This window comes from Xenopus laevis, chromosome 3L (assembly GCF_017654675.1).
Source record: "Xenopus laevis strain J_2021 chromosome 3L, Xenopus_laevis_v10.1, whole genome shotgun sequence".
Lineage (NCBI taxonomy): Eukaryota > Metazoa > Chordata > Amphibia > Anura > Pipidae > Xenopus > Xenopus laevis.
The window spans coordinates 65,256,749-65,267,558 of NC_054375.1; the positions used below are offsets into that span (position 1 = coordinate 65,256,749).

General features: G+C 38.6%; 1 long non-coding RNA gene across 1 annotated transcript; it reads left to right on the forward strand.

The window, feature by feature from the left end:
- Positions 1 to 309: 309 nt before the first annotated feature.
- LOC108710586 lies at positions 310 to 4,887 on the forward strand. Its single transcript, XR_001934761.2, has 3 exons — positions 310 to 814; positions 3,195 to 3,292; positions 3,845 to 4,887. It is a non-coding gene; the product is annotated as an uncharacterized LOC108710586 (long non-coding RNA).
- Positions 4,888 to 10,810: the final 5,923 nt, after the last annotated feature.

Below are 10,810 nucleotides of genomic sequence, written 5' to 3' on the forward strand. Positions count from 1 at the left end.
CAAGCACATGAATCCACTGTAACCTGCATCCCTGCAACTATTCACAGTGTCTTCCCAACTCCTTCTGTGGAAGAACAACTTCAAGATTTTGCAGACCCAAAAGAGAAAAATGACAGCCTGAAGATGGACCTCCAAACTTGGTTTGTACCAGTTCTGTACAGCTAGAATGTAATGTATAATACCACATGAATGCAAAAACACAAGTTTTTTTCCCCTCACACACAGTGGGTTTGAGCCCTTCGCAAGGCATTGTGGGTAGCGGCATGCATAGTGCTTGCACTAGTAAGTGTCCCATGCCTTGCACTGCCCTCCCCCTGCGTGCCCCCTCACCTCGCTCCTGCTCCGCTTGCAGGCAGATAGGAATGTTTTTCTTCCAGCCCGGCATGTTCCCAGATTTGCACTTCTCTCCTTCAGGGGTTACTGCACCTTTGGCACATAGCAGATCGTAGTCCCAGGGGAAGCGTTTCCAAGCCGGCTCTATATGCAGCTCCTCTCTAGTCTGTGCTGCTGCTGCTACTGGGCGATGGCTTAAATGGGGGGAATCACGGTTGGCTCCGGGCAGGAGGGGCTGCAGAAGCGGCGGCGGCGGCAGCACACGGAAGGCACTGGAGTAGGAGGAACAAGTGCAGAGAGCGATAGAGGCACAGGACTAAGGGGGAGGGAGACAGGAGCAGGAGGCGGGCGCTTCAACTTCACTCACCGGAGAGGGTGGAGGCTCAGTGCTGATATTCCCTGTGCCTGCCGGGCATGCTTTTCAGTTTGGGCATGATGTTTGCTCTGCCGTGTGCCGCCCCCTTCCACCTGACTGACCTGGGTGAGAAAAATCGATGACGCCTGTGCCAAGAAAAGAGAGGCTACACACGGGAGCATTCGCCGGCTTCTCATGCCTTCACTGACGGAAAGGGAAAGCTCATTCATGCTTAGAAAGCAGCAGCCGCTCCCCTGTAGTGCCAACGCCTCGCCTTCTCCTCACTTAACCCCTTCTCCTCACTCAACCCCTTCCCCGGCACCCTGCCAGAGCGGTACCCGCACCTACCTGCCCGCCCTGTGGGGCTCCACCACAAAGCCTAGAATCCCCACACAGAAACCTTCCCACAGCCATATTGGACTATTGCTTGATAGTACCGTGTAACTGTTTCACTAGAGTTTCCCAGATATTGCGGGGAAATAAGTGGCAACACACTGCCTCGTATTGTAAAAATGTGTTGGGAATTCTTAAATATTCCCCAAACACTAGACTAATCTGAGCAGCGGGCATGGGGGCCAATTAATGGGGATCTCCAGGCAAAAACTTTTTTTTCTTTCATATAAATAAAGAAAATGTAATTCTAGTCAACTTTCCAATATTTATTGCAGTTGAAATCAGTATTTGTTTATGTTTTTTCTCTTCTCTGGTTCTTGACACAATGTAGCAAAAGTTGCCAACAGGATCTTTTAATGGGCTGGGTGCTGCTCATACATTGTTTCACACACTGCTTTCCCACGCAAAAACATTTACATAAAACACTGAACATTTTTAAGGGCAGAGACACACGTGGAGATTAGGTGAGATTTAGTCGCCCAGCGACAAATTGCCTCTTCTTTGGTCGACTAATCTCCCTGAACTGCCTTCCCACTGGCTAGAATCTAAATCGCCGGCGGGATGGCACTTGGAGAGCTTCGTTTTCAAAAGTCGCCCGAAGTTGCCTCACGAGGAAACCTCGGGTGACTTCGGAAAATTAAGCGCTCCAGCGGGATGGCACTCAGAGCACTTTGTTCTTCGAAGTCACCCGAAGTTGCCTCACAAGGAAACCGGGCTACTTCAGAAAAAGAAGCAATCCAAGTGCCATCCTGGCAGCGATTTATATTCTAGTCGGCGGGAAGGCAGTTTGCGGAGATTAGTCATCCGAAGAAGAGGCAATTTTTGGCCAGGCGACTAATCTCCCCGAATCTCCACGTGTCTCTGCCTTTCTGTAATAAAGACATTTAGGATGGTATTCTAAATCTCTGTTATTTACAGACATTTAGCGTGCCATCCTGGTGGCGATTTACATTCTAGTCGGCAGGAAGGCAGTTTGTGGAGATTAGTCACCCGAACAGGGCCGGAACTAGGGGTAGGCAGAGTAGGCATGTGCCTAGGGCGCAAAGCTTGAGGGGCGCCAGACACATACCTTTCACTGCTGCCGACCCCAGTCCGGTCTGCAATTTTTCTCGTTGTGCTCATTTGCGCGCATGCTTGCTTACGTGAGGGGTGACGTATCCGGTCAGTGCGCATACGTGTGCTCAGGTTCGAGTGCACATGCGCACGGCGGAGGGGGCGATGCGGCCTGGGGCACCCGGCTGGTTCGGCCCGGCCCTGCACCCGAAGAAGAGGCAATTTGTGGCCGGCTAATCTCCTTGAATGTAAAATGAGGGAAAACTTAAAATCAGGGGATGTAAAATTGAGGTTCCACTATGTATATATATATATATATGTATAATATGGTTGGGAAAATATTTTATATTCAGAATTGTATGTGTTTTTCAATAGTTTCTATATCTGTAGACATTTCTGGTAAGACTATTAAAGAAAATTATTATAATGGATGTTTAATTGCAGCTCTTAGAATGAACATGTATGGTGTGGATATTAGAGAAGGAATTGAAAGGAAGGTAATGGGACTAAGAACAGTATTGTTTTTTTAATTATTATGACACAAAGTACACTGTACATATGTACCCCTTATATTGATGAGTATGTATGTATGTGGGGGGTCCTAATATAGATTACAGTGGAATTGGCATGCACATACTCTCATATTCACCCACAGTCACTGGCTTATACAAACTGTACATCCCTGGACTTACTATATTGTTGCGTGCTTTCCCCTGAAGCATTTTTTTCTCCTTTCACTGACTGGAAAGATCATGTGACAGCCTGCAATTTCTTTCCCCTCAGTGAACAGAGAGCAGACAAGCATTGTAAAAGCATAGGAGGAGATGGGTTTTTCCGGTGCTAATTCAGGATTCACCCTCAACTTAGTAGCAACATATATTACACATCTGTCTACCTGCTCATGCTGTGTAAAGCTGCGCAATCAGAATTTTATGCAAGCTAATAACATTTCTTTCTCATCAATGTGGCAACTTTGTTAAAAAAAATGGTTAATCATATCTACAAATTACCTTGTCCACTTGGCACATGACTAACATTTTTATGCTTCATATTTTTGTAGGTGTAGTAACACTACAATGAAGCGAATATAAAACTATAAAAGAACTTTCAAGTCCCACAGGCTGTTACTATCTATACGCTGTACTCAACTGAACACTTGTGAGTAGCCATTGTGGCCTTTTTATTGCTGTATTTTTAATAAACGTACTTCACAATATTTGTCTCTATATATCTTATATATTATGGTAAAAGCATCTGAACAATCCTACAAGTCTGGATGAGAGAAAACAGTGAAACAGATTTCAGATCTGCACTTAACCCTATATTATCTTGTTGCATTTGGTTGAAATTTCATGAGTAGGCTGGCTCACTGAATCAACTGGTGGAGGAAGATCACCATTGATTTTCACTGCATTTGTGTTTCCCACACAAAATACAAATTTTTTACATTGTCTTATTATGTTTTTATTTATTTTTTATTTGTCACTTTTCTTATATACTGTATGCACTTCCTACTAATGTTTTGTGCATTTTACTACACCATGAGTTTTTTTTATGTGCTTCCTTGCAGTGTTACGACACCTACCTGTAGTTTCAAATTTCTACACAGAAGGGAAGATTTCAGGAAAATGCAATTTCATTGAGTGCCATATACTTGAAGATCATGACAGAGTGCTAAACACTAATAGACTGGTATTTTCTTATTTTTAGATGCTCAAGAAAGAAAGGGAAGTAGCTATCGTGAATTGCACAGCTGCAATTTATAGAACAAAGCTTGACAATATTGGATGGCAAACAGGCTTTTGAAACTCAAGATGTTTGAAAACCACTGGCATAAGATTTGAGGTGAACCACTGTCACACCTGAAGTTCCCTAAATGAAGAGAGGACAGGGGAGGGGATTCTGTATCCAGCAGGTTTATACATATCCAAGAATTTAAAATGGGAAGGGGAACGTGAAACACCACTTCTCGTATATTGTTATGGGTTTGAAGATGTTAATGCTTAACAATGTTGCTCAAACATGAGTTATCTAGGATTCCCACGTTTCAGCATTCTTCCAAATATTATTCATCTGTTTGGAGCAGAGATTCATGGTAAGAGCTGAAGTAGTATTAATGTAAAGGAAGCATGGTGTGAATAAAAAAAAGTGTGCATTCCCTTTGGTGTTAGCAAGAACTGAACTAATACATTCTTTTTCAGAGAGCTTAAAAAACAACTAAAACTCTTGCAACTTGGAAAAAGATGGCATGGTAGGATCAGTCTGAGCCTAAAATATTGATTCCAGTAGACCCAAAGATATAAATGTTGTCAATCATTGTTTGACAATAACTTCTGTCTTTTCTAAGACTTTAGTAGACATAACAGTAAGATCTTTTGAACTCCTCACAGCCATGTAAGCTGTAAGTTGCCTTCACCCAGCCACAAGTGCATTTATCAAGCTATGTAACTATTGTAACTTTGACATTCCCTTAGAATGGGAGGCAATAAAAAGGGTGTCAGGGCATAAAGGATTACAAAACCAAACATGAAGATATTATATGAATGGTTTGAGGAAGGGGCTAAGTAATTATCTGCTGAGTACTCCTCTCAGTGCTGACATGAGAAGCAGTTGCAAATAGGTCTGATAATTTGACTTAAATTGTTACAGGTCACTATACATTTAAATATCCATACAAAACATAAAGGCTAATGATCTGCTTTGGAAAAAAATTCTGGATATTAATGCCCACACTTTGGGGGTTATTTATCAAAGGTCGGGTTTTTTATACCTTGAATAAATTCACAACTTAAACGCTTTCTAATTTATGAAAAAACCCCGAACATTATGAAGGCTAAAACATCTTCAAATGGTTTTAGGGACCTCTGCCATTGACTTCTACATGACCTTGATAGGTTTTAGCTGGAGTATTTTCACATACAAAATATTTCCAGCTTCAGGGCATAATACAGTAAATCTCGAAAAATTCTCGAAAATTTTGAGTTTTATTTTTTTTACCCACAAAATTTGAGTTTTTATTGAAAAGTACACTTGAAAATTTTAATTTTTCAGGAAAAAAACACTCGCTGTTTGATAAATAACCCCCTTTGGGACAATGCTGAAAATCCATGCTGACTAATGTTTGAAAAAATGTGGTGATGAAGCACAATCTGCATCTTAGCTTTGCAGAGGCGCCAGAACTTTCTGATATGCTAACACTGATTCTAGTAGTGGTTCTAAAGCAACTGACATGGTGAAGGTGATCCTGTTTGGGAGGATTCAGATGTACCGGACCTTCTTATGATCTTCAGTAAGAGTCCCTTAAAGTCTTATAAACAAAGGCACACTCCACTTAATGCTCCTGCAAACATTTTTCCAAGTTTTCTTTTATTAAGTTAAGATCCCAGCAAACATTTCGGGGCCAAGCCCCTTCATCGAGTGCCACTTAAGGTGGCCATAGACGCAAAGATCCGCTCATTTGGCGACATCGCCAAACAAGCTGATGTTTCCCCTATATGCCACTAACGGGCATGGCTATATCAGGGGTAATATGAACATTCGGCCCTATGGCCAAACGATCGGATTACCATGAGAGTGCAATGGGCTCCGGCGGGACGGTTGGGACAAAATCAAACCTGTCCGATCGACCAAACGACCGATCTCCGCCGGACGAAAAATGTTGGGACTCTCCACACACGGTCTGAAAATCGTACGAATCCTCGATTCGTAAGATAGGATCTTTGCGTATATGGCCACCTTAACAAAGTTTGTACAGGGAGGTTCTTTAAGGGAAGATTAACAAGATACCTCAGCCCCAGTGATTAAAGTGATGACATCACAGCTCTGCAGAATAAATCTAGACCAGGAGTGGCCATACTTTACTAATGCGAGGTCTACTTTTGTAGTGATGTTGTCCCATTATGATCTAAATTCATAAAAGCTTTGTTAGAATTCGGCTCCATGGAAAATATTGAATATTAAATATTGATTTATACCTTTGATATAAATTATTTATAAAAAAATAAATATTTAACAAACAACTATTTCTTATTTAACCTTAACATAATAAATATCTGAATGAAAATAATTAGGGTGATTTAAAGCTCTTTGCTAAAGGTCTACTGGTAGATCCCGATCTACCTTTTGGGCACCCCTGATCTAGACAGTATTTATTTGAGATAAATGAATATATACATATGAATCCCATGAGAATTTATACAAATAATTTCAGCTAGTGCTAAAAGAATGTGGTTTCGCCCATCATACACACAGTGACAAAGTTCTTTTCAGAAAAGAATCTATGAAACCTTGAAATCAGTATCCTCATTGGTGAGTCTGTTATCTAGGTATGAAGTCCACCATCCAGCATAAAAAGTAAATTTTAAGTGAACGCTATAGAAAATTTTTTATTCATTAAAGATAAATTTATGTTTGTTACAGAAAACATTATTGGCTCTACTGTAACACTGTCCTTGTAATTTCTTGACTCAAAAGAATCTAAACTAAAGCAAGCATATTCCTCATCTCAACCTAATTTTTTAGCAGTACAGAACTACTTACCAACACAGTTTCTTACACAAACTTATTATCCATTAAACATTTGGTGTAGGTGGAGAAACCTCTGGGAAATCATGATTCAGGCCAGGCAGCGACAAGAACAGTTTAGACCTTAACTGGTATTCTGTATCTTAATTCCAGGGATTTCTGGAGTCAATTTGCATTTTTTACATAATCTGATTTGTTGCAATTTGACCTTAAATTGTGCATTTTAATTATTATCTTAATAAAACTTCCAGTCTAATTGAAATAATTTTTTCTTTTTGTTCTTTTGCCATTTTTTTTGTATTATCTCTTCCATCCTTCTAAATGGCACACCTTATAAATGAAATCAATTAAATGAATGCCAGTGTTTCTGATAAAAAAAAAATCAGTACTATAACAGGATGAGTCTGTGTTTTGTACTATAGAAAAGTGTGGACTATTTTAATATAGTTAGTAAGGTGTTCTGCATATCACGATTATAGTAATTTCACATCTTACAGAAAGTCAGTGGGGCTCATTTATAAACAGTGGGCACATTTGCACCTGGGCAGTAACCCATAGCGACCAATCAGTGATTAGCTTTTTTCAGTCAGCTTCAGGTTGAACAGTGAAAGTAATCATCTGATTGGTTGCCATGGGTTACTGCCCAAGTGCAAATTTACCCAGGGTTTATAAATAAGCCACAGTGTCATTTTGATAATACGTACAATAGGTAACCTGTCTCATTGAAGTTGTCACAGAACCATAGAAAATGTGCTGCACTACCCCTGCTTCAAGGTTTTATCTTTGTCTTTTTTCATTGTGTTGTTGCATCATTTTTAAAGGCAATGGCCGACTGGGAGATTTGTCGCCCTCTATAAAAATGAATGTCTATATTGGAAATAAATTAAATCGCCCGCAGTAAAACCAACTCATCATTTAGTTCTTCAGAAGTTGCCTCTGGAGGAAACTTCTGTCAACTTTGCGATATGTTGTTTTAGCGCCAGTTATTTCAGTTATTCCCAATGGAGACGCATTTTAGGGAAATTTGTTGCCGTAGTCGTGCATAAATAATTGCAGGCAACAAATCTCCCCGTAAGCCACTGCCCTTAAGGAGGTTATACCTTGTATTTATTATTCCTTTGACATTTTCTAAAGTAATTTTCCTATTGATTTGGTTCTCCAAATCTTCTGTGAAAGTATTATTGCTTGTAGACTTGCAGTTTAAGCCTTACCTAAGCAACCGTTGTGTCTCTGGGTGACTGGGCACAACATTTCTAAGCTTGTAATTAAATTAATAGAATCCAAAAAAAATAGTTTAGCCTACCAGTACAGGGTGGGAACTTGACCTCAGCGGCACCAAAAGGGACCAATGTCTATAAAGGGACAGATCATAATATGCAGCGTGCCAAAGGAAAGATCACAGTCATTTTCTGAACTCTCTTCTTTTGCTACATATCAGGATTCCCTGAATAAGCCCAAATGTGGGTCACTGACCTATTGTTTACCAGATTCCAGTAAGCATGTACAAGTTTATTGTAAATCAGCCCCAGTTGCATAGTTTCACATCACTGTCTAGCCTGTTTCATGCTAGGCATGTATTCTTCTTCCAATAGCATTTTTTCTATAATTTGTCTTTTGCTGGCTATGCTCATTTAGTTATACCTATTAGCCACGTTTATGAAGCTCTAACATATTCCACCGTGCTGCACAATAAATGGGTGTATACACTGAATTCACAGAGTACATATAAAATACAAGCAATAAACATAAAAGTGGTAAAAAGGACCCTGTTCAATAAAACTATGTAGACTATTGATGTGACAATCAATACACATGTGTACAACTGTTCTAAAGCAATATATGTGTTTTGCTCAAAAATCATGTGTTAACAGTTCAGGTGACTGATTTAGTACTGTTAACCAAAGCAGCATTTACAGGTCATAATGTTCCTCAATGCTGCATTTTGTGACATAATATGTGAAGATCACTGTGGTCAGTGGATATTATTTATAGGAAAGTAGTGTTTGTAAAGCTTGTAATTGGAATTTTAGCTAAAGGCATCGGGGTATATTTATCAAAGAGTGAAGTTCGAGGTCGCCACAGTCCTCTAGAATGAAATTCTGCCACTCTCCATTCATTTCTATGGGATTTTTAAAAGAGTATTTATCATTGGATGAAAGTGAAAGTTCATCCTTTGATAAATACACCTTTCAGAATATACCCCATAGAATGGCCATATATATATATATATATATATATATATATATATATATATATATATATATATCTTATTGTAGTGGACAGCACTCCGTTCCAAGTCCTTTGCCTGGGTGCTCGGTAAGACCAGTATATAAAATAAAAAAAAAGACCAGCAACACCAGGTTTTCTGTAAGTAGAAAAGTGTTATTGCATATGTAACATATGCAATAACACTTTTCTACTTACAGAAAACCTGGTGTTGCTGGTCTTTTTTTTATTTTTTATATATATATATATATATATATATATATATATATATATATATATATATATATATATATATATATATATATATATATATACACACACATACACACACAACTACAAGAGGTCCTCTGCACTCAACCCATTATCAATATATTTAAGACATTGAGATATTTTGTGCATACAGCTACTAAAAAATGCCTTACCCTTTAAACAAAATAGGGATTGTTTGTCCATAGATTGCAATATATTTAAGATGGCCAACTATGTCATAGTCATCCCATATCTGACCAGTACTATGCTCAATTTTCATCTGATTCATTGAGAATTCTATTGCTTTATTTAAGTTTTTAAAGGGTAAGGCATTTTACTTAGAATTACTTAATAGCTGTCTCCCATACTCCATTTTATCCAAATACTCCAAATTTTTTAAAGAAAATGTTTCCTTTTTCTCTGTGATAATTAAACAGTACCTTGTACTTGATTCAAACTAAAAATAGTCCTTATTGGAAGCAAAACCAGCCTATTGGCTTTATTTTATGTTTACATGATTTTCTAGTAGAAAAAAAAGATCTGTTATCCAGAAAACCCCAGGTCCCGAACATTCTGGATCACAGATCCCATACCTGTACTGGAAACATCCCGGCACTCATGTCATAAAGAAAACTGAAGTTGACCGGGTTCAATGTCACAAAGGTTAAGTAGATAGAAATGTCGAACTTACAGGACTTAAAAAGTCAAACAGTGTTTTATTGAATAGTGACTGACGTTTCAGCTAGCAATCTAGCCTCGGGGACATCACATGTGATCTTTCCTGCCACTGGGGGTTTATTAGGCTTTGCTTTGCATGTTTGATCACTTTGAAAAAGGCTAGATTGCTATGTTGTGAAACATCCGTGCAGATCTTTTTTCTGTCTAGTTATACATACATAATATATATATATATATATATATATATATATATATATATATATATATATATATATATATATATATATATATATATATACACAAAGAATATAGCGTTTTAGTTATATTGAAAGTTAAAAACATTCATACTTCATTTATCTGATACTTGTCTTGGCACTTGTTTCAATTGTGTGGCCCATGTCAGTTTTTTTTGTCATCAATGCAATAGTGTCCTCTAGGCAAGTGTTAAACAAGGATCATTCTAACTGGTCTGCCAAACAAGCTGCATAGATAGAAGTGCAGATAAACCCAGTCCAAGTTGATGGTTGCTGCAGGATCAATTATAACACGTCAATGGCTTCAATACTTATCTGTCTTGTGAGTTAGGGTAATCAGATCTATGGTATTTTATTGCCATTTTCTGTTCTTACTTTTTCCAGGTTATAACTACAGACAAAATACTGAAGTAAAAAAAAATTGCTGTGATCATGGTACATACAAATGATTATCCCATCTTATGCAGATGTCCCCAGTTTGAGATGATAATTGCTTGTGTCTGACATGAGCACAATGAATTTCACTGACTTTTCCTAGCATTTCGCCTATGTAGCGACAGATTACCAGCAAATGCCCGTGAGTCTTTACACTAAGGGCTTTCCTGTAGATTGGTCTCCATGAGTTCACAGTTTACATTAAGTTTCAGACTGTCTCTGCTAAGTGAATTACAAGAAGCCAACTGCTCATCTTACTGCTCAAACAGGCAGTTTGAGATGGCAGTAAATGCAAAAGACTGTAGACAGT